Source organism: Herpailurus yagouaroundi, unplaced genomic scaffold (genome assembly GCF_014898765.1).
Source record: "Herpailurus yagouaroundi ecotype Mexico unplaced genomic scaffold, PumYag 139, whole genome shotgun sequence".
Taxonomy (NCBI): Eukaryota; Metazoa; Chordata; class Mammalia; order Carnivora; family Felidae; genus Herpailurus; species Herpailurus yagouaroundi.
In genome coordinates this window covers 55879699-55904620 of record NW_024412394.1, presented here as the reverse complement: position 1 = coordinate 55904620, position 24922 = coordinate 55879699, and the positions used below count along the sequence as shown (strand labels likewise).

The 24922-nt window shown below is 38.5% G+C and overlaps 1 long non-coding RNA gene across 2 annotated transcripts in view; it reads right to left on the bottom strand.

Annotated features, from left to right (window-relative positions):
* Positions 1–24922, bottom strand: part of LOC121029806 (uncharacterized) — a 56356-nt gene that overhangs the window by 13337 nt on the left and 18097 nt on the right. The window contains exon 2 of one of the 2 annotated variants that reach the window (XR_005789910.1): positions 19138–19300. This is a non-coding gene — a long non-coding RNA (uncharacterized LOC121029806). The remainder of the gene's footprint in view (positions 1–19137; positions 19301–24922) is intronic. The other variant, XR_005789911.1, reaches the window with a different exon arrangement.

Here is a 24922-nt window from a genome sequence, read left to right as displayed (position 1 = left end):
TATTTATTTTTTAGAGAATTAGAGAGTGCAAGTGGGGGAGAGAGAGGGAAACAGAGGATCTGAAGTGGGCTCTGTGCTGACAGCAGAGAGGTGGATGCAGGACTTGAACTCATGAATTGTGAGATCATGACCTAAGCCAAAGTTGGACGCCTAACCAACTGAGCCACCCAGGTGCCCCAAGGAGTAAATGATTTTCAAATGAATGAACAATCACATTCAGACTAGAGCAGATTTCCCTGTAGACACATCCAGTATGTATCATACCTAGAATTGTTATGACACATTTAAAAAATCAACGTAAAGTCTCCATTAAAAAATTGTTTTTGAAGGAGGCACCTGGGTGACTCAGTCGGTTAAGCATCTGACTTGGGCTCAGGTCATGATCTCATGGTTCATGGGTTAGAGCCTTGCGTTGGGCTTTGTGCTGACAGCTCAGAACCTGAAGCCTGCTTCGAATTCTATGTCTCCCTCTCTCTCTGCCCCTGTCATGCTTGCACTCTGTCTGTCTGTCTCTCTCTCAAAATTAAACAAACATTTAAAAAATTAGGGTCGCCTGGGTGGCTTAGTCGGTTGAGCGTCTGACTTCAGCTCAGGTCATGATCTCACAGTTCGTGAGTTCGAGCCCCGCATCAGGCTCTTTTGCTGACAGCTCAGAGCCTGGAGCCTGCTTCAGATTCTGTGTCTCCCTCTCTCTCTGCCCCTTCCCTGCTCATGCTCTGTCTCTCTCTGTCTAAAAAATAAATAAATATTAAATTTTTTTTAATTAAAAATTTTGTTTTGAAGGAAATGTAAGCTAAGAATTGTTTTTCTCTCATGTGTCTTCACATTACCTCTTAGCAGACATTACCCTTTCTGGAGTAATATTGAGGGAACCAGATTGTGGAGGGCTTTGTATGCCACGACAAAGAGTTTACATTTGATGTATTAGCTCTGGAGAGTCACCCAAGGATTTAGAACATCAAAGAAACTTAATGAGAATGGCTGTGACATGACACATGGGCCTGGGAACTAGGGGCACTAGGTGGGATTCTGTTATGACATCTCTGGGTGTTGCAGGAAAGAGAACTGGTCTTAGACAGGGTCAGTGGAAATGGAAAAGAGATGGATAAGAGAGGTATTTTGAAAAAGTATATGCTCCTTGAAAGCTGAAATTCTGTCTCACCTGTCTCTGTGCCTGCTCCAGCACACCAGTACAAGGGACTCTAAAGAGCCAACACACATATGTCAGGGTAAATTGAACTGTGTGACAAAACATGGCAAATGAAGACTAAAGACAAATCAATAACGCCTACGATACCTGTGGTGGATTGTTTGGGATGAAAATTTAGTTATATTTTGAAAAATGATACCAACATACCAGTAAATCGGAAAAATGGCGATATCCTTGAGAGACTTCACTGGTGTGGGGGTCATAATCAAAAACCAATTCCATACTTACTTATGGTGCCTTTGAGCTGTCCCCAGACACCATTCCTTGATCTTCCTCTGAGCTCCAGGGATACTCCATTCACTACATATATTGCTGCTCTTACCACATTGTACTACTGTTAGTTCCCTCCCATTATAACTTCTTGAAGATAGGGACTGAATCATGTTTGGTTTTTTTTTTTTTTAGTTGAGGTATAATTGTCATGCAGTAACATGCACACATCATTACTGTACAGCTCACTTTCTACTTACATATACACCCATGTAGCTACTAATCTAGATCAAGATGTAGAATATTTCAATCACCCCAGAAAGTTCTCTTCCACTCCTTCTCAGCCAAAAGTCGTGTTTTGCCCTGCCCCCCAACCACTATTCTAACTTTTATTGTATAGATTGGTTTTGCCTATTCCTGAATTTCAAATAAATGGAAACATTCAGTGTGTACTCTTGTGCTCAGCATGAGGTTTTTTTGTGTCACTGTATTTACTGGTTGCTCTAATTATTTTTCCATTGTTTGAATATATCACTTTCCTGTTGATGAATATTTGAATTGTTTCCAGTCTTGAGCTATTATGAATAAAGCTGATACTGAATTCTTGTGCATGTCTTTTTTGGTGACACGTGCACTCATTTTTCCGGGGTATGTAGTTGGGGGTAGAATTGCAGGGTTGTAGGGGAGGCATATGCTTCACTTTATTAGAAATTGTCTGGGGCGCCTGGGTGGCTTGGTTGTTTAAGCGTCTGACTTTGGCTCAGGTCATGATCTCGTGGTCGGTGGGTTCGGGTCCCGCGTCGGGCTCTGTGCTGACTGCTCAGAGCCTGGAGCCTGTTTCAGATTCTGTGTCTCCCTCTCTCTCTGCCCCTCCCCTGTTCATGCTCTGTCTCTCTCTGTCTCAAAAACAAATAAACGTTAAAAAAAAAATTAAAAAAAAATAAAAAAAAGAAAAAAAGAAAAAAAATAAAGAAATTGTCTAATAGTTTTCCAAAAAGGTGGTAGTATTTTACTGTCCCACCATTAATGAGACTTGCAGTTGGTCCACAGCCTCACCAATACTTGGTAAGGTTGGTCTTCTTATTTGGGTCATTTGGGTGAATACATAATGCATACAAAATACATAATGTGTTTTGTACATTTTAAAAATCAGATTGTTTGTCTTATTAATTACTCATGTTACTTTTTTGGATTCCCAGTATTCAGCATAGTGACTGACAAGTAACAAATATTTTTATAGGTTTGTTGAATAAGACAGTGAGAGTAAATAAATCTGACTTTATCTGCAAATTTTTCTCTGTCACTGGCCACAGGAAATGGGTTGTGGAAGTAATTAGCTTCTATGATGCATTTAAATTTGTTGGTTTTTGAAAATATCAAGACATAAATTCCAAACACAGCTGGTTGTATTTGTGATAGAAGCACTTATAATTTTACATTAAATTTTGGTTCATTCATGCATGCATTTAAAATATTCATCATCATAATGTCTGGAAGCCCAGAAAGATTTTAGACCAGAATACAAATTGTAACATTATTTTCTGTTCTTCTTTCATCATGTTAATAAGGTAGATTAGATATGATGTCCAAAATGCAGGATGTATTCCATTAGTTACATTTTTTATTTGATTTCTAGACTAGAAATGTGCTTTCAAATTCCTTGGAGATAAACAAGCTTTAAAAAATATGAAAAAGTTTGAGAGTCCAGATTTAAGTTTATTTTATATTTAAATAACATTTTTTAAATTATAAAGGTAAAAGCCACTCAATTTTGATTATTTAGAAAATATGGTAATATAAAAAGAAAAATAATCTTAATTTGACCAAATCCAGATTCTCACTCTGAATATCTGGCCTTGTTTCTGTATTTTATACAGAATATATATGTGTTTTATACAGAATATATATATATATATATGTATATATATATATATGTAAATATGTGTGATCTATGTGGCTATATGTTTATTTTTGTAGTTCCACCCACCTTTCTTTTATGGTAGATTATGCTAGTTCATATGTATATTTTTAGAAAGTTGGCTGTTTTATGTCTCTGGTATCTTTTGCATAGCCTTTGCTTCATGTAGCAAACTTGAAAATAGGTACTTAATCCTTTCCCACTACCTGTACTTCTTCAGGGTGAGACCTGTGTCCATCTTTCCTTCCTCCTAGCACCTAACATAATGCCGTGTGTGTGTGGCAGGCACTTGCCCAGTGTTAATTTATGAACAGGGCTCTAGACAGCTGCGGGCTCTGTTAGAGGCATTGCTGCAACAAAGACAAGCTAGATTCTGTGCACTAAGAATAGGCTATTCTATCTGGTAAAAAACTCCTAGTTTGCTTCTACTCCTGAGGTTCTGCAGATCCAGGAGCCCAGAAGGATCCTTAAAGATCTTCTCATTCAATTCTATGCATCCAGGCATATGAATTGCCAAACTCTAGGACAGCCATGAAGTCTCTTGAATCTTTTTAAAGATGGAGACTATTGAAATCTTTTGTCAAATGTAGTTTCCTCCAAACATTATTTTATGGGTAGGTTTAACCAGTTATTTAGTTATGCTTGAGATAGCTGAGTTTCGCCTTGACTTTTCTTACACTGAAACAGAATGAGAGTCTCCATTTAGGTGGTAGAAAGAACCGATAGCAGAAAGCAGTATGTTGAATTTACAAAGTAAAGAGGTTTATCCTCTAAATCTTGAATATACAAAGTTGTAGCTTTGTGAATTAATGTGACATACAGGTTTAAAATATGAAAATTAATGAGATTTTATAAAATCTCACTTATCAAGAAATAAACCCAAAGGACATCGATAGGCATGATATAGTTATGACTGATTATTTTTTCTTACACTGTAAAAGCTTTGTGTATAATGTACCTCCAAACATTATTTTCTTTTAGGATAAAATGGAGTGAACACTCATGGTGACTTTATGTGAATTTACAATGGACACTTTAAAAAACTTCAAAACAATGGGGCGCCTGGGTGGCGCAGTCGGTTAAGCGTCCGACTTCAGCCAGGTCACGATCTCACGGTCCGTGAGTTCGAGCCCTGCGTCGGGCTCTGGGCTGATGGCTCAGAGCCTGGAGCCTGTTTCTGATTCTGTGTCTCCCTCTCTCTCTGCCCCTCCCCCGTTCATGCTCTGTCTCTCTCTGTCACAAAAAAATAAATAAACGTTAAAAAAAAATTTTTAAAAACTTCAAAACAATTAATTAAGGCAAATAAAAATGGACCCAAACCCCAAGATTTCCTCCCAGGTGAAGGATGAGGCCGGATGTGCACAAGGATGCCTCTTCCTGTATCATTGTCTTCCCAGAGTTTTCTATTGGGGGGGGGGGGAGTATGTGCACAAATCCTTTAATATGCCAGGAGGGCTTTGGAAGCTGAGGGTATAACGTTACCTGGTCTAGGAATTGTCTAGGTGCTGTAATGTCCAGGCTGTGGCTATTTTTAGCAGCAGTGCTACTGAGCAGCTGACCCCAGACACACTGTAGCATAAGGAATGCAAAGCCTGGGCATCGCTGCCGACTCCACACAGGGTAAAAGGATTCTTCTTTCCCTTTTACTGCACCCCTCCCAACCTTTAAGCTTTCACTCTGTTGTAGGAGGAATTAAGCTTCTGAGCATGATCAGAGTGCATCAGTTGTATTTTTGCAATTGGTTATGGTTAGTAAGTAGGCAAATATTTAAACAGAACACCCAACATGGCACTAAAATCCTGCTGTAAAGCTAGTTCTTCTTACCACCTGAAATATCAAATTTAACCGGGTCTAAGAAAACCCGAAACTTGAATGAAGCTAATGAATTTGAGTTCCTTGAGCAGTCAGTTTTGTATCAAAGCATTTAGTGGGGTTAAAATAATTTCATACTGAATGCTAAGTATAGAGCATTAAAATACAGTTTGTGCTTTATGTGAGTAAGAAGATGGAATCATTTCATGGTTTACTCTTTTAAATGTATCCCTTTAAAATAGATACATTCTAGTATTAATCCCCAATGTTCCCTTTCTTATTAGACATCAGGTCTGTTGATCACTGCTCAGGAGACCTTGTTGGCCCCATGTGTCTATAACATTACCAATTAGCAGCCCTGCTCAGATGCAACTTGTTACCAGCCACAAAGGAGGGATTTATTTTAAATCTGTCCAGGGGCGCCTGGGTGGCTCAGTCGGTTAAGTGTCCAACTCTTGGTTTCGGCTCAGGTCATGATCTCAACCATCGTGAGTTCGAGCCCCACATTGGGCTCTGTGCTGACAGCATGGAACCTGCCTGGGATTCTCTCTCTCTCTCTCTCTCTCTGCCCTTCCTCTGTGCTCTCTCAAAGTAAATATGCTGAAAATAATAAAAATAAAAACGGTCCACTTGTTTCTCCCACGACTGGGCTAAAAACATGCAGGTAGGGCTATATGAAACAAAGGATGGTTTTGAAGTTGTTTAAATCATTCTAAAACTGAGAACAATTGCTGCACATTTTCCTGTATGCTTCAGTACCTCTCCTCTGAGTATAAGCACCCTGGAGACTGGAAGCGTTGTTTTGCTTCACTCCTTGTAAACTGCTTTGAGAGTCTCTGACATCATTAAGTCACATTTTAGCCCAGACATTTTGTGCAGACCTAAACTCTGAATGACACTTGCTCAACTGATTAAGAGGGCAGTACAATATCTGGGAACTGCTCATAATGTGATACAAATGCCAAAGGGTTCAACTTGGACTTGAGATATTTTTGTATATCTCAGCTCTCATTGTTTTAGATTCTGCTGTGAAGATTTTATTTTTGTTTTCCTTCTGACGCACTTTGGCCTGGTTAATAATGCCTCAGGTCTGGGGCATATTTTCTTGAAAAGGATGGTATTCTTTGTTTCTGCTGTTTCCTCCCACTTAAACTTCCCACCTCCCATCTTCTATCCCCACAGAAGTATTTGCCTTTTCATTTGTTATCTGAAGAAAATAATATTGGACCAAATTTACAAAAGATACAGAAATCTAGAAAAATTCATTTATAAGAGATATTATATCCTTAATGTTGTAGGGATAAGACCTAATCATTGACTTTAAGTATAAGAGCAGAAATAACAATATCGATAATAACAATGCTAACATTTGTTGCCACGTTATATTATGGCAGACACTGTGTAAGTTACTATTATTATTATTTTTTAATTTGAGAGACAGAAAGCATGAGTGGGGGAGAGGGCAGAGGGAGAGAGAGAGAGAGAGAGAGAATCTTAATCTCTGCTAAGCATGGAGCTCAACTCAGGGCTTGATCCCATGACTCTGGGATCGTGACCTGAGCCAAAATCAAGAGTCAGATGCTCGACTAACTGAGCCACCCAGGAACACCCAAGGTGTGTAAGGTATTTTACATTCATAATCTTATAAGATAAATTCAATGATTCCCATATTTTAAATGAAGAAATTGAGGCCCAGAGAAGTGAAATAATTAGTCTAAAATCACACAGGTCAAATGGGTCCATGGTAGGACAAAGATTTGGACTGAATCTGTCTGACTCAAAGTGACATACATGCACAACACATTAAATGCCTGTGTGACCTGGGAGCTTGTCAAAAATGCAGAATGTCAGGCCCTGCCACAAGATTGCTGCGTAAGAATCTGCACTTAACAAAATCCCTCGGTGGATCATACGCATATTAATTTCATGAGCATGGGTCTGGAGAGATCCTGCATCTTTTAATGAACAAGTTACTTATAAGTGTCTAGCAAGACCTTAAGGATATTGGCTTGGACTATCTTCTGAAGCAACCCAGTGTCTAGTCATAGCCAGTCATACCTTTGACATTCTGTCAACTAAAAGAGTGACAGAATCCTGCCTCTGGAATCTTAGCATTGGCTTCATTTGAACCTTGTACTGAACATGTTAGTGATCATGACTGCATCACAAATGAAAGCTGAGATTCAACAAACCCAAGTTAGACTCTGTGGGGAGTCCCTGTTTATGACTGCTGTCCTTGTGTATTTGTTAACAACAAATTTCTCAAACATATCCAGGTTTGGATGACAAAGGACACGGTCACCCTAATGGTGGTCAGGTAATTGTTACTTTTACACTTGCTTGCTAATAAATGGTTAGTGAATAAGCATATGTATGCTTATAAACAATGAAACAAAAACACACCAGAAAAAAAAATCCACAAAACCTGTGTAAGGCATTGGGTGATAGGGTATTCAGTTGTGTAGAAGAATGTAAGAAAAGAAAAAATAATTCAAGACCTGGGTGGTCAGAAGAGCTCTCTGGAAAAGGTGACCACTCTTAGAAGTGGTAGGTTGTGATAGTGAAGAAAAGGAGCCCAGGAGAGCTCTTGAGGGAAAACTCACACCCCTGCCAACCCATGCAGGCTGTGCTATGTTGAGTCTCTAAGTCCTCAAGGTCTCCATGTTTGCCAATCGTGTGAGGCAGCCTATGGCCAGAGCAAAAACTGTGTTCCATTCACGATACCTCCTATGGGCCTTCTGGGTACTAAACCCAGTGGATTTGGTCTCCATTGACAGAGGTTTTGTGAAAATGTCAGCATGAGTTTCAAATAGGGGATCTTGTAATTTGTCAGAATCGTTATGGTTCACTTATCATTCCCAAGGAATTACCTTGGTTTAGTCCTATCAAAGTAGGATGGGCATTACTATCCTCATTTTATTAGTGGAAAAAAAAGTAAAGTTTACAAAAGGTTCATAAGAATAGTGTAATACTATATATTCTTTTTTGCATCTTTCTTTTTTTCCTTGACAATATCATCAGAGTATTCTTACATGCTCAAATATTCTTTTATATCATAATTTTAACTATTTATATACATATCCTCATATAGGTATGACGTGATGGCCTTAAGCAGTACTCTGCTGTTAGGCATTTAGATGGATGATATTCCTCTAATATAGGAGGGAAAGGTCTCTCCTATATTGTATATATTGTGGGAGGGAGTTTGAGTTTGACTATATCTACTAAATTTAAAAATATATGTGTTCCTTGAGCAAATGAGTGTACATTTAAGCATTTGTCCATTAGAAATAGTTACACATGTGCAACAGCAACATTGTTTATATTTGCAGAAACATTGGGAACAACTTATATATTCATAAATTACAAATTAGGTAGATCATGGTACATTTATACAAAAGAATACTTTATAGCCATAAAAAGATCAAAATGTGCTGTCATGATTTCCAAAATATATTTTGAGTAAAAACACCAGATTGCAAAACAGTATGAACCCAGTTATTCAATATGTGAGTATAGATTTATTTAATCTGACACACATGCAACATTTTTGGAGTATTATAAAACAGACCATAAAAAGTGATCTTTTGAAAGTTTATTTCATGGGTGCATGTATATGTTGGGCAAGAACTAGACAGACATGCTTTGTATTTTATACATTTGTTTTCCTTTTTTGTTTTCTGTTTTTTACTAATGAAAGAGTTTTTTTCACTACCTCTTCCTTTTTTTTTTTTTTTTTTTAAGTTTATACATCTATTTTGACAGTGAGCAAGAGAGTGCAAGCCAGGGAGGGGCAGAGAGACAGGGAGAGAGAGAATCCCAAGGAGGCTCCACACTGCCAGCACAGAACCCCGGTCTGGGCTCGATCCTATGAACCGTGAGATCATGACCCAAGCTAAAACCAAGAGTCTGAAGCTTAACCAGCTGAGCCACCCTGGCACCCCAGGTTTTCCACAACTATAATAATACTTCTACAGCTGAGCCTTGAACAATGGGGGAGTTAGGAGCACTGACCTCCCACACACTTGAAAATCTGCGTATAACCAAAAACTTCACTAATAGCCTATTGTTGACTGGAAGCCTTGCTGTTAACATAAACAGTCAATAAACACATTTTATATGTTATATGTGTCATATGCTATATTCTTACAATAAGGACAGCTAGAGAAAAGAAAATATTATTTGGAAAATTATAAGGAAGAGAAGATGCATTGATAGTACTGTACCATATCAAAAACATCTGCATATATGTGGACCCATGTAGTTCAAACCCATGTTGTTCAAGGATCAGCTTTTTATTTATTATTTACTTATTATAATTTATTATTTATTTATTATATTATTTATTATTTTTTTTAATTAAAAAATAAATTATTTTTTTCTGTGGAAGAAATAAACAAGGATCATTGTTAGGTGTAGACCCACTCTGCTTAGATCCTGACCCCTCAACATAGCTTGGCCGGAGTTCCAGTTGTATTTCAGGTGCTTTGTGCACTCCCAGTCCATGGTTGGCCCTGCTCAGTGGGGCTGTCCCTACTCTGGGATCTTTCCTATACCCTTAACACCCTCCCTCCTAACACTGTGAGTAAGCCAGGCTGAACTGATGCTCCCAAACCCTCCCATCTATCTCACAGCCTGTGTTGGTCCTTCCAAACAAGGAGTTGTGAGATACTTTTTTTCCCCCACCTAGTTTTCTGAGAGATTAGGCTGTTTCCATAGTGTGATGAATTGCACAGCAGACTCTGTGCTATTCCTCAATCTGGACCTCTCAGTACTGCACTCAGCAGATAGTTCTTGAAATTTCTGGTTTTTCAGTGGTTCATTTCCAGGGTTGATGTGTGCTTTGTCCCTATTTTTATATTTCCTTAATTGTTTTTGGTCTGGATCAGAAAGAGGAGAGTTGTCTGTCTCTACTCATGTTGCCAAGTCTTGACTTGGAACTCACAGAGCCACCTAGTAGTGAACCCAGACCCAGGGGGGTATATCAGGCAGTGGGGCTAGCACAAGCAAAGGCAGAGGGATTAGAGAAAGTAGGGTACATTAAGGATACTGCAGGTAATTAGGCCTGGCATGAAGGAGATGTTGTAGGATGTAAAATATTTGCCCTTAAGCCATTATTACAGCTCCACCTACCACACACACACACACACACACACACACAGCCACCTCATGACTATGTCAAACAACACTGATTAATTATGGAGGCAACCTCATAATCCCTCTCAAAGCAGACTCTAGCAATAGCCATCATCTGTGGCTATTGGTCTATAAGAGAAAATTAATTTTTCCATCTTAGCTGTGAAACATTCCTTGAAGCCCCAGGTAGAGTTGGTCACCATTTTTGTAGTGTGACCCTATCTATTGCACTCATGACCAAGCTGATAATATCAAAAGTTTTATATTCATTCTAACTTATTTAGTAAGCATACATTTTCACTAATCTTCCTATTCATCCTTGGCAGGCAAATTGGCTGGAAAACAACTAGTAGTTGAGAAAAAGTTCAGGGCTGAAAGGTTCATTGCGATTTAAGAGGGGGAGATAGAGCCACTTTTCTCTGCTGATGTGAAATTTATCTCTTGAATGTTCCCTACCTTTACCATTGGATTTCCATTGGATTCCTAAGTCTTAATGTATTGTATTTGTTCTCAATGTTTATTTGCTGACAAGATCAGCTTTAAACCAATGACATGGAAATTTAGGGCATTTAAAATAGATGTTTTAATGTTAGTAGTTGGGAACCAAAGATGTTTATTTTCTAAAATTATTTTTATTTCTGAAGCAATTAAGATGCACTTTTAAGTTTGACAGTTCACTTTTTCCCTTGAATGTATAGCCCCTTGGAGGTACTTATAGCCTAAAAACCTGCTGAAATGATGAATTGAATGTAACTCTTAAGGGGTACTCTTTGAAACCTTCAGGGCTATTTCAAATTCTCAGATCCATGTTCAATTAGAAAGACTTTTAATGGTCAGCATTGAAATGTTTACAGTTAAATTTAAATTCAGTTCTTTGCTAATGAGATGCCTTAAGCAACATTCAAATTAATAAAGGGAAAACAATATTTTCCTATAACTTTTTTGCTTTTAAGTTTATTGTCCAAAACAGATAAGATCAAAAATAAAGAAAAAGAGCATTCTCTCATGATCTCATCCTCCAACATCTCCATCTGCTTTCATTTTCACCTTTTTAAGTTTTGACCTATGTAAAACAATTTTTAAAATTATACTATAACATAAAAATATTTTTTTTTATTATTAATAGAAATTACATTCTACATCTAATGACCAAGCTGCCCATCTTTGTAAATACCAGTTTCTTTTCTGGTGTCATGTTTTCCATACCAAGATTTCTTGGATTCTCTCCAAACTCCTTTTCTGGTGTGTTCTCTCATTGAATTTACATGTCCCATGGCCTCATCATTCTTGAAGTTATCCTCTCATTCATTCCATAAAGTAAAAGACAAGAGAGCTCCCAAATATTCAATATGTTGGCTTTTTGAATGACCAAAGGTGATGGGAACTTCCTCTTTTTTGATACCTTAACTCTAGACTTACCGAATTTCTGTTTGTAAAACATGCTTTTATAAGCCTAAAATATTTGACACTGGATGAAACTGAAATTTTTGCATCCAGTCAGCACAGCAGATCTATCTCAGTTAAGAAAAAGGGAAAAAAAGTAATAGGTTTGCGCCAGCAGATGCTTGGCTGTAGAACTGGCTAGTGAGTCCCATGACCCAGGATGACTTGGTGAAGAGGATGCTTCACCCTGTCTTTCACGGTTACAAGAAATTGTGGCCACTAAAGACCTTGTACAGGAGGAAAACTTTTCACTCCTTTTTTCTAGGTTCTTTGGCTGGCCTACTAATTAAACTGATAAAAGACAGCTTAACAGGAGAAAAACAAATTTAATTTTGTGTGTACAGGAATTCATAAAAAATATGAGACTCAAAGAAGGGACTAGATCAAGCAGCTTGTATACCTTTTAGACAAAGAAACAATAACTTTGTGAAGAATAGACAAGACAAAGGGATTTGGATTTAGGGTAATAAATTAGTAAAGCAGTAACAAGGATTGTTTACACAGCCTTCTCGGCCCTAAATTCCTTATCTCTGCTCTGCTGATAAGGATGCCTGTCTTCTTCCTGGTACAGGGAAGGTAACTTTCACTTGGGATATGATTTCCTGTTTTCAGAGGACAAAGGAGGTCAGAATGTCCTTCTTGAACCAGCTATTTCTTCTTTTTTTTTTTTTTAATTTTTTTTTCAACGTTTTTTTAATTTTGGGACGGAGAGAGACAGAGCATGAACAGGGGAGGGGCAGAGAGAGAGGGAGACACAGAATCGGAAACAGGCTCCAGGCTCCGAGCCATCAGCCCAGAGCCTGACGCGGGGCTCGAACTCCCGGACCGCAAGATCGTGACCTGGCTGAGGTCGGACGCTTAACCGACTGCGCCACCCAGGCGCCCCGAACCAGCTATTTCTTAAGTAACTTTAATTCAGAATAATTGATATGCCAAAGTGACATATTTGGGGGGGGAGCATATTCTGTCCCCTTCAGACTGACGCCAATGGGTTTATTTCTCTAAAATACACTGACCTTGAAAACAAGGCAAGGGTTCCTGTTTCTTTATGAGAGCCCTAAATGTAATTCAGACATTAACTCTTTCCAGATTTGGGCCACAAAGCAACTTGTAAAAGGTGATTTTTACTTTTAAAATCAAGATTTATAATTTTTTTCTATACTGTCAAACTTTAAATTTTCCTCATGTATGTAAAAGTTCATTGATTTTTGTGAGATGATTTCTAGCAATATTTATGAGCAGCAAGAATTTAGAGTTTGCTAGGCACTTGTCTAAAGAATGTTTGTTGAATTTCTTTGAACCTCCTGTGAATTGGGGATTGTTACTCTTATTCCCACTTTTCAGAAGACAAGACTATTGCACAGAAAGTTTAGTAACTTGCCCTGCTTACATGGAGGGGCCAGCAGGACAAATCAGGTGGTCTGGTTCCAGAGCCTACGAACCTAACCACCAGCTACAGCAGCCTCCCAACCTGCAACATGGCAAGAATGAGAAGCTTGTTGACCAGTTGAGAAGTCTGTGAATACTTGTCGTGGAAGCCATGGTTGCATTAATGGGAAATGGGTGATGATAGAAACATAGTGTTTCAGAGAAGGCATTTACATTTCAAATTATTTGTGAACTACAGCAAAGCCATCCCTATTTCGTAACCTCATGTAGGATGCAAAAGAACTGCTTGGATGTATTTCTTTAGCAGAAATGGGGACACTTTCTGGGTTTGGGCGGAAGCCCTCTCAGGCTGTATTTTAACCTCACATTCCAGATCATACCCTTGGTCTCTTCACACAGTATCCAGACTCTCTTCCCTCATCTCTTTCAACATAAAGCATCTTACCTGTGTTCTCCTACAATTAATGATTATGTCTTCATTATCATGCTAAGCATCAACACTTATGCTTCAGTCAAAGCAAAACTCATTAGGAAATTTAGGGTAAATTTAAATTCCAGGCCCCAAAGCATATTTCAGATTTAGACGTGACTGAAAGAAACAAAGAGAGGCTTGGAACACAGTAGTTGAATATGAGGAAGAAAAATAATCCTCCCTAAGATTTTGCCCAGAGCCCCCCAGGCTGTAACTTCCTGCTCCAGACATCTTCCTCCTCCTCCTCCTCCTCCTCCTCCTCCTCCTCCTCCTCCTCACTTGGGCTGGCTGGCTTTGGCTGGAGGGAGGACACTTGCCTTTAATGGAGAGTTGGTCTACCTTTGATTCAGCTGTTTGGGTTCCTTGAACTAAATTAGAAGTGCCAATCAAAGCTATACCCCATCCTATGTAGTTAGGATCTTTTCACTTCTTTAATAATGGTGAAATAAGTCATCTCCATTTAAGCCAGAGTGGAGTAGGCCTGAGAAGAGCTATGTTGTTTGCTTAAAACTCAGTATGGGTGAAACAAATCCAAGCATACTGCTACTGCATTTGAAGGTTTGTTTGGTTTTTAAGTTTTTATTTAAAAAATCTTAACAGGTGAATAAAAAGGGAAAAATTATTTCAGATTCAAAACTTGGACCCTAGGTTGGTTTAATAAACCAAATGTTTCTGAATATTGTGGAAATTAAGCAAGAATCTTTAAAAATAACCAGTTAGGGGCGCCTGGGTGGCTCAGTCAGTTAAGCATCCGACTTCAGCTCAGGTCATGATCTCACAGTTCATGAGTTCGAGCCCCAGATCAGGCTCTGTGCTGACAGCTCGGAGCCTGGAGCCTGCTTCAGATTCTGTGTCTCCCTCTGTTTCTGCCCTCCCCCAATTGCACATGCTCTCTCTCTCAAAAATAAATAAACATTAAAAAAAAAACCCACTTAGATTCTGCTAGTAAAACCAACAATAACAACAACAGCAAAAACAGGAAGCAGCTGTTTGTAAGTGGGGGCTGCTCCCTGAATGGAAAAATGAAAGACCCAGGGACGAAGTACCAAGAGGCAAGAAACCAGCAGATGCACTCAAGAAGCCCAGAAGAGAATGAGAGAGATTCATGTGTGCTTGCGGATTCTTGGCTTCTGTCCTGCCCTTGAGTTGGTTTCTGTTACAGCAACAGTTGCCTTCACTAATACCATAAATAATATGAAAAGCTAGAAAGCCTTAAAAGTGTCATTCATGACATACCTTCTGTAGAAAGAAGTGTATTGGAAACACTGAAATGCCAAAATTTGTTTGTCTTTCAAGGTTGAATGATGAATGTCCTCATGGGGACATTTCTCAGGCCAGTCAGTCCTCAGCACCCAGAGGGGAATGGAAGTTAATGGAAGTTAATGGAAGAAGGCACAATCTTGTTAGGGTGTGAGAGGGTGCATACCTCCATTAACTCATTGTTCTCTTTGACTCAGGGAGTTCATCACTTGTGTAGAACAGAATATTGGGGCATTTAAAGAAGGACTTGTAGGGCAGGATACTGACAGGAAGACGTCATCCCTACTAGACCTCTTATCCTGACAGCACTTCCCAACTCCATAAGATGGTCAAAAGGAACTAGAAATAGTGAATGGAAGTAGAGAGACATCAAGAATTTAGAATAACTTGAAAAGAAACAAGGTAAGATTTACATGGGTAAAATATAAAGGAATATCTCTTCTCGAAGTTGCTTCAACTGGTAAAACAGAGAAGAGGTGTGAAAGTGTGTGTATTTCAGGCACCTGAAAACAGTTTGAGGAAGAAAAAAGAATGAGTGGATGAAAATAATGTGTAACTGGTATAATTTGATTGTGAGGCACATACACATAAATGACTTGAGAAAATAAACATGGAGAGTGTGGGATGTGAATGTTCAGACTTGTTCAGTTTGGACACTTCATACTCCTATTATTTTGTTTTCTTGTTGATGCCCTAGAAACATACATTGGAATATTCCTTCAGCATCCAGGAGAATCTAGAGAGTCAACCCTTCCTGCCACCAAGGAAGGAGAAACTAGTTTTAAGATTTTAAGATTTAGGCTCTGGGTATAATGGGTCTTCATGGCTCATTGTGAAAATACAAGAGGGAGTGTAGTGTTTGGGGAAAGAAGCGGAGTGGCATGGATAAGCCCAGACAAGAAGGAACTTCTTCAGCCTGGAATGAGGTTCCCCTGAGAGCAGGGAATAGGAGGGGCTCAGAGCTTCTGGGTAGTTCCTGGGCTGGCTGCAAGGTGAACCTATGGAGGTGAGGTCATCAGTACCACAGCTGCCAGCCTCCTGGGAGACTCCTGTGTCTTACTCCAGGCATACAATCAAAGAGATTAACAGATCATGTCAGACATGATTAATAAAGATGCCTGCAGCAACCTTGATAAAAGGGGTATTAGAGGACTTCTTCCTCCAGGTACCATGAATGCCTTCCATTTTCTGATGAAGCTCTGGGATGGAATTAATGACACAAGTATAATTGACCTCCAGTGAGATAGGTTCTGTGGCAGAACATGGATCGAATTAATGAAAATTAGGTGATTTTGACTTCATGTTTGAAGTTTTGGACTGGGTTTCTTACCAGCTATGTAGTTTTAGCCAATATTGGCCTCTGTCCAAACACTAACAATGCACCTGCTCTTGTTTTCTGTGAAGGTAATACACCCTTCTCCATGAAGGGTGTATTTTTTAAAAAAAATTTTAATGTTTATTTTTGACAGAGAGAGAGACAGACAGAGAGTGAGAGAGAGAGAGAGATGGGGCACGAGTGGGGGAGAGGCAGAGAGAGAGGGAGACACAGAATCCAAAGCATGTTCTAGGCTCCGAGCTGTCAGCCCTCCGACGCAGGGCTTGAACTCATGAACTGTGAGATCATGACCTGAGCTGAAGTTGAATGCTCAACTGACTGAGTCACCCAGGTGCCCCCCCTTCTTTTTTTTTTTTTCTTTCTTTCTTTCTTTCTTTCTTTCTTTCTTTCTTTCTTTCTTTCTTTCTTTCTTTCTTTCACACTTTGTAATCCAACATCTGCACTTTTTTTGTTCTTATGGAATCTAACAGAAATACTGAGAGTGAATAAGATTACTCTAGATTTATGGGATTCCCTCAAATATAGGGAATTACTCCCTACCCATCATTCTTTAATTCTGGTTTAAAAGGGTTAGTGTTTATATATGATGAAGGTTTATTTGGATAGGGCCAAACTTCAGTGCATGGGTCACAGATTTCAGGTATCTCTCCTTCTAAATAGACTGGATATAGGAAACTCAGATTTATATAAGCAACTGATCTGTTTTGCACAAATGGAAGATTGGAATTTAAAGAAAAAAGGTTTTGGCTGAGGTAATTCCTGGCTATAAAGTGATATCAAGGTCCCATTTTTTTCTTTTTTGTATTAATTCTCCAATAAAAGGCCTAGGGTGTGGAGTAGTAAAGTAACTCTGATGATAATTTAGGGGTCTTGCCTTGAGAGAAATTTCTGTGAAGTAGAAGCAGCAGAGGGCAGATTTGGATTTGATTTGGGTAAGTGCTATGAATGCTGAAAGCTTTGCAAAGGTAACGTTCATTCCAAGGTGGAAACCAGCACTGTCACAGACATGTGGCTTTGTTTGCACAGTTTGTTGGAAGGCGAAAGGATAGAAGGGCTCTGAATTCATTTGAAAAAGTTATTTTTCCTAATGATAAAAGCATTATGTGCTCAATTGAGGAAAATGGAAAATAAAATGTAGAGAAGAAAACAAATCCAATTTCATCCAGAAATAACTATTATAACCACTCTGGTTCATTTCTGTATATTCTTTCTCTCTCTCTTTCTCTTTTTCTCTCTCTCATGTGTATTCCAAGTTATATGCTGGAAATATCCTGTAGATACTATTTTGTATCCTATTTTATTCACTCAATAATAAATCATCAGCCTTTTTTTGTGTCCTAAAAAATTCTTCCCAAACATCATTTTGTATGAGTTGATAATTCATCAGAAATGTATAGCATAACTTAACCATTCTGCCTTTTTAGGGATATTTTTATGTGAAAATCATTGCACATAAACCTTAGACATACTTCAATTATTTCCTCATGACAGAATCGTAGATGTGGAATTATTTGGGGGGACAGAAGATATAAACTTTCTGTGGCTCTTAATTTATATTATGAAATTGTTTTCTAGAAAAGTTATAGCAGTTTATGCCAGAATGCCCATTGTATTATATCTTGTATGTCCTGAACAGTATCTTCTAAAACTCTTTGTAATTTGAAATGCTTAAAAAATTGCAATTGTTTGAATTTGCATTTCCTTGTTTAGGAATGAGCTTGAACATATTTCTTATGTTTATTAATCATGTACATTTTTTCTTCTGTAAATATGTCTTTTTACTTGCTTTTCTATTGGGGGTTTTAGAGTTTTTCTTAACATATATATTGAAGATGGTAATCTTTTGCTATATTTGTGATACATGTTATGAATTGTATGGTATATATGTATTTCTATACTAAGAGTATTAACTCTCTTTGTTGAAGTCTGTGTTTATCTCATGTACATATCCTCCTCTGAAGTTCTTATCAATTCTTCAAGGATGCAGTCGAATCTTATTTCCTCCCAAAAGCCTACCAAAATCCCTGGGGTGAAATGAAGCCTCTCTCCTTCCATGCTGTCGCCATATTTGGTTTTGTTACTCTATAGCATTTGTTTTCATCTGCTTTAGAAGAAAGCTTCCCATGTTGGAAAGCAGCCATTCTGTTTTACTCATTTTGGTACCCTGACAGTGCCCACAATCCTTCGCACAAAACAAGCGTCTGATAAATACTTGCGTTAAATGAAGTGAAATCAAAACCATGATGGCTTCACTTTCAAAATAATAGATCCTTATCATCTTGCAATTGCATGTGCGGTAGACTTGACAAAATCAACTACAATCTGGATGAACTACAAAAACAACTTGCCATGAATTTTTCTCTCATAACCCAAGCATAGGCTGTAGGGATTTATGACTCTCATGTAGTTTGGTTGAAGTTAGTCACTCATATAAGCTTTCTCTAAACTATAACCATGAGCTCATATAATTAAATTTCACTGGGAAAAATATATCATAAAAGCCACTCTAGGTGACATAGTTATAAAAAAGAAATAGAAGCTAGACAGGCACACTTAATCACAACTTCTAATGGGATTAGAAATATGAAAACAACAACCCAAACAACAAAATATCCTAGAAGGCTGAGTTAAAATTGCCCAGAGTGATTCTGAGTGGTATAATTTTGTTTTATGGGTACCCAGGGCCTGTAAGGATACAGAATAGAATGATAAACATAACCAATAAGTAGTACAGTACATGGTTTGTGGCAGATGATTCACCAGGAATACTGATATAAAAGATTAACTTCAATTTTAAAATTCAAACCCTCAATTTTCTTTGAGAATCAAGAATTACCATGAGTGCTTTTGTTTTGTTTTGTTGTTAGGAAAATTCAAATGAAAATAGGTCTAAAAGATGGGCCAAAAGTGGAGCCTGGAGAGTACTGTTGAAGTGTCAATAGTGGGATTACTTGTGCCTCAGTCTCTTTGGCTCAGCAAGAGTGAGGATTCACCTGGTATCTGGGTGCACTCACTCCTCCAGGCTGACAGACTCTCTCCCCTGAGACCATTGCTCTTGTGGCGTAGTGATTTCAGAGTAGGTAGATCCTCCAGAACCTTAAGAAAGGAGAAGACCTTAAGAAAGAAGAAAAACCTTAATGTAGGATGTGCTATTTTCTTAAGCCTTGAATTTCAAAGTGTACAATCCAGGTGTGAAGCAGAAGAGGTGTGGAACAGGCAACTAAAGTGTTCCTCCAGCAAGATAAAAGAGTTCTAATATTGAGTCAGGGAGATTGAAGAGAGGTAGACTTATGTGCAGCACTCTGCGTCTCCAAGCCCTTCTTCCTTCCTGTCCCAAGAACAAACTTCTTGACAGGCCTTACAGCAGAGAACACAAGGGGAGCTGTCTCCCATCACTTTTGGGAGATCCCCAGTGTAAAGGGACTTTTTCTCAGCAAATGTTCCCATGGCCACAGGCATGGAAAATCTAACAGAGATGGTGTTGAAGAGCCCGTGTGAGTGCTCACTAAAAGATAGTAACATCACGAGGGGGGATGCTGGGTGACTCAGTCGGTTAAGCCTCTGACTTCAGCTCAGGTCACGATTCAGGTTTCACTAGTCTGAGCCCAAATCAATTCTCTGTGCCCTTCTCCCTCTGTGTGGGCGCATACGCACGTGTGCTCTCTCTCTCTCTCTCTCACCGTCTTTCTCTCTCTCTCAAAAATAAATAAACATTAAAAAAGATAACATTATGGTCAGATTTATAATGCTACTTTGAATAATAGTAGAAAAATTGAATTTTAGAACTGGAATGGACTTTAATGATGACCTAGTCAAACTCTCACATTGTACTGATGAGGTGGTCTCACCAGAAAGTTTAATTGCTTACCAAAAGAACCCAACCCTTTGGTGGCAGAGTCCGGATTAGAATCCAAGTCTTCCAGCGCCCGGTGCTCCTGATCTCCAGGACTCCAACTCCCATCCCCAGGCTGTCTACACTCTAATCCCAAGCATTTCTTTCATGGTTTTCTAAATTTTTTTTTACACAATTAAAAATGTTTTATTAAGGCCCATACATAAACAAAGTTATTTTTAAAAAGAAAAACAAACCCACGGAAGGACAAGGATGAAGGGTAACAAGCCTTGGCCCCTCCTTGTATCCCACTCTACAAAGGCAACTATGTTAATGTTTCCCCCGTCCTCTTGCATTCCTTTCCGCCTTTATCTCAAAATAAAATGCTGATGTTTTTCTTGCTAATTTATCATTTTCAGATTTTTGCTTATGGATTTGGTAAAAAAGAATCTAGTTCAGTCTAGTTCCATGACTCACACCATCATTGTCATTTATTACTACTGACTCTCTTTACGTTTCTGGGCAGAGTATCGTGTGTGTGACTCATTCTGTTTATCACAGCCTTGTGTAGAGCGTTGTTATATGTCTCTTTATTATTTTTAAAAAATACATTATTTGACATGTAATTCAATGTATATTATGTGCTTAATGCAGTTTTAACACATATGTCTCTGATGCTTAATGATACATTCAGTTTTGCTTGTTTTTGAACTTTAAAACGCTCATAGTAGTATATTGTAAGCGATCTTCTTGGACTTGCTTTCTTCACTCAATATTATATCTCCAAAAGTAATCAATTGTGTTGCATTTTTCAGAGTTCATATTAACATCTTTGTGATATTCAGTTATGTGAATGCACCACAATTTATTCATCCATGCTGCTGCTATCTCTATGGACATTTGTTTTTTTCCTTTTCCTCCCTACCTTCTATTATGAATACTGAGGTAGGAGACTTCTTGTGTCTCCTGGTGGGTATATGCCCAGAGCTTCTCTTGGGTACATAGTCAGGAGTGAGACTACTGGGCCACCTGCTACAACAATGTTCATCTTTTAGAGATACTGCCAAATTGGACTGCCTCTCACCAGTGACATGTGTTTCCATGCATCTAACATCTCTCCAACATCACTGTGAAGTGACATGCTAATGAAATGGACATTTTTTATGTTTTGTATGTTTATTGGACATTAATTTTATTCTTCTATGAAAAGCCTATATACACTTTTTGTTGATTTTTCTGTTATATTGTATTTTTCACGTTGATTTGTAGGGGTCATTCGTGTATTATGAATACTGCTCTTGTTTCTTATATGGTATCATAAGTCAGGGTACTTCCAGGAAGAGAAATCATACCAATTATTTGAACAAGGAAAATTTAATATAAAGAATTATTAAGTAGAAGAAAGTAGTTATCTACTAAAAGAAGTGAAAGATGAAAGTGAGAAGTCCAGAAGTAGCAGGTGCTTAGCCCCCCCAACCTCTCACTGCCAAGGCTGAGATTCAGACCTCTTCAGAGGGAAAGTCCTCTTCAAAAGCCTCCCAGTGGTGAAGCAATTTATGAGAGGGTGTGATCAGAGCTAGTCTGTTAGAAATACCTGCCAGTGCAAAAGGTGTGGGCATGATAGGTGTGATCTCTAGAAGTGGTTCACCATTGCTGGAGAGTGAGAGTTGGTCTGTAGAAGTAATCAACCATTGCTCATGTGGGGGTGGGGGTGGGGCAGGAGGATGGCCAGAAGTTGTGTCTTTTTATTTTTTAAATTTTGTATGTTTATTTACTATTGAGAGAGAGAGAGAGAGCGCGCGCATGAGCAGGGCAGGTGCACAGAGAGAGAGGGGAACAGAGGATATGAAGTGGGCTCCCCTCTGACAGCAGAGAGCCCAATGTGGGGCAGTAACTCAGGAACCATGAGACCATGACCTGAGCCAAAGAAGGATGATCAATTGACTGTGCCAGTCAGGCTCCCCCAGAAGTTGTGTCTTAATGCTTAATTAGAATCAGATTAAATATTATTGATAGGACTTCTTCATAGGTGATACAGTATACTGATGATCTGACTGCACCAGGTATGACACAACTAATGACAAGTTAGTTCTTACTATCTCCTGGAAATCTCCATGATGAACCCACATTTTCTGTTCACTACTAGATGATCAGTGGGATGAAATTTTGCCCTCTGAGAATATATTTTTCCTCACCAATATGTAATGGTTTTTATAATTTTTCCCCTTATCAGATAATACATTGGGAATCACAAAATGATGATTATTCTAATGCTATAGTACTGCATTTATTAGCCTGCATTCTTCTGTAAAGCAGTACTTTCTTTTGACTTTTCCCTTTTTCTTATGATAGAAAGCAGGCAAACACTCAAAGACTAATTGGATGATGTCAAAAAGATACAAAAGTCAGCCAGAAGAAACTCCCATAGGCCAAATTTTGGGATAATTTGAGCACCAAAAAAAAAAAAAAAAAAAAAAGAGGATATAATTAATTACAATGTATTCAATAAATAAAATCCATAAGTCTATAGGGATATAAAGAGCACCGAGAGAAAGAGATATTTCAGCTATTGGATTTAAACCACTTACATTTTTTTGTTACGATAATTGGTATATTGGGATTTATCTTTACATCTTAATTTTTTGACATCTATTTTTGTTCCACTTCTGTGCTTCTAGTTTTGTCCTTATTTGTTTTGGACAGATTGATTTTAGTTGTTAGGAATTTTTTTTTTTTTGCTTTTTTCTTATTCCATTTTCCTCCTCCACATATGCTGAATGTATACATTATTTTCATTCATTTAGTGTTTGTCTCTGAAAAGTAATTACTTATCCTTCTTTTTTTTAAATTTTTTTAAATGTTTATTTATTTTTGAGAGAGACAGAGACAGAATGCAAGTGGGTTAGGGGCAGAGAGATAGACACAGAATCCAAAGCAGGCTCCAGGCTCTGAGCTGTCAGCACAGAGCCCAATGCGGGGCTCGAACTCACGAGCTGTGAGATCATGATCTGAGCCGAAGTCGGTTGCCCAACCGATTGAGCCACCCAGGCGCCCCTACTTATCCTTCTTAAGATAAGAGCAATGTGCCTCCCTCCTGTACACACAAAGACCTTATCATACCAACTCCAATCACTTCCCTGTCTGGTATACTAATATAGTCCAGCATTTTAGTTCTGTTTTTTTTTTTTTTGTTTGTTTTGTTTGTTTTGTTTTTTAAGCATTTAAAATTAGAAACTATCTATCATCATTAGGGGTGCCTGGGTGGCTCAGCTGATTAAGTGTCCTACTCTGGCTGAGGTCATGATCTCATGGTTCATGAGTTTGAGCCCCACATTGGGCTCTGTGCTGACAGCCAGGAGCCTGGAGCCTGCTTTGGATTCTGTGTCTCCCTCTCTCTTTCTGCTCCTCCTTGCTCATACTCTGTTGCTCTCTGTCTCTCAAAAACTAAAGTAAAATGTTACAAAAAAATTTTTTTAAAAGAAAGTATCATCATTATTTTATAGAGAAAATTTTTGTTTGGATTTATATTTATGTTTATCATTTTATTAATTCACCACCCTTTCCAGAATCTTAGACCCTTCTTGTAGTATCATTTTCCTTCTTCCCAAATTACATCTTCTAGTAGCTCCTTTAGTAGGAAGTTATTAGATTTTGCTTATTTGCAAATGTCTTTATTTCACTTGCATTCTTTTTTTTATTTTTATTTTTTTAATTTTAGAGAGAGAGACTGGGAGAGGGGCAAAAGGAGAGAAGAGAATCTCAAGCAGGCTCAACACTCAGCATGGAGCCTGACATGGGGCTTGATCCCAAGATTCTGGGATCATGATCTGAGCTGAAATCAAGAGCCAGACACTCAACCGACTAAGCCACCCAGGTGCTCCTCACTTGCATTCTTAAAGAAATAGTTTTGCTAGGTACCAATTTTGAGGTTATTTCCCCTCACCACTATGATATTATTCCACTGTCTTCAGAATCCTTTGTTGCTATTGAGAAGTATGTGTCTTTATAATCGCTGTTCCTTTGTGTTCCTTTTAATTCTGCTTTTTAAAGATCTTCTCTTTGTTTTTAGTGTTCTGTAATTTTACTACCATGTATCTAGGTGTGGGTTTCTTTTTGTTACTTGTTATACTGCTTGTATGTTTTTTAATCTGTAGATCCATGTTTTTAATCAATTCTGGAAATGTTTTAGTTAGTACTTTGCTAAGCATTTCTTCTTCTCTATTATATCTATTCTCTTCTAAGACTCTCATTTTATATATGTTAAGCTCTCTCATTTAACTCTCCCAATTCTTTAAAAATTTTTTAATGTTTACTTATTTTTGAGAGAGAGAGAGGGGGAGAGAGAGCACAAACAGTGGAGGGGCAGAGAGAGAGGGAGACACAGAATCTGAAGCAGGCTCCAGGCTCTGAGCTGCCAGCACAGAGCCCAATGCAGGGCTTGAACTCACAAACCGGGAGATCATGACCTGAGCTTAAGTCAGATGCTTAACTGACTGAGCCACCCAGGTGCCCCTACTCTCCCAATTCTTTAGTGTTCTTTTATTAGTCAAGATTCTCTAGAGTAACAGAACCCATAGGAGGTACACACACACACACACACACACACACACACACACACACCCTCCCATACCTCATGGGGAGGTAGGGGAGAGAGAGAAAGAGAGAGAGAAAGTGAGGGAGAGGGAAGCTTGGAGAGTCCAAAATCTGTAGGGTGGGTAAGCAAGCTGGTGATCCAGGGAAGAGCTGCAGTTGGAGTCCAAAGGCAGTCTGCTGGCAGAATTACCTCTTCATCACGGAGGTCAGTTTTTTCTATTAAGGCCTTCAACTGTTTGGATAAAACCCACCCATATTATGCTTTATTAAAAGTCTACTGATATAAATGCTAATCTGATCTAAAAACCACC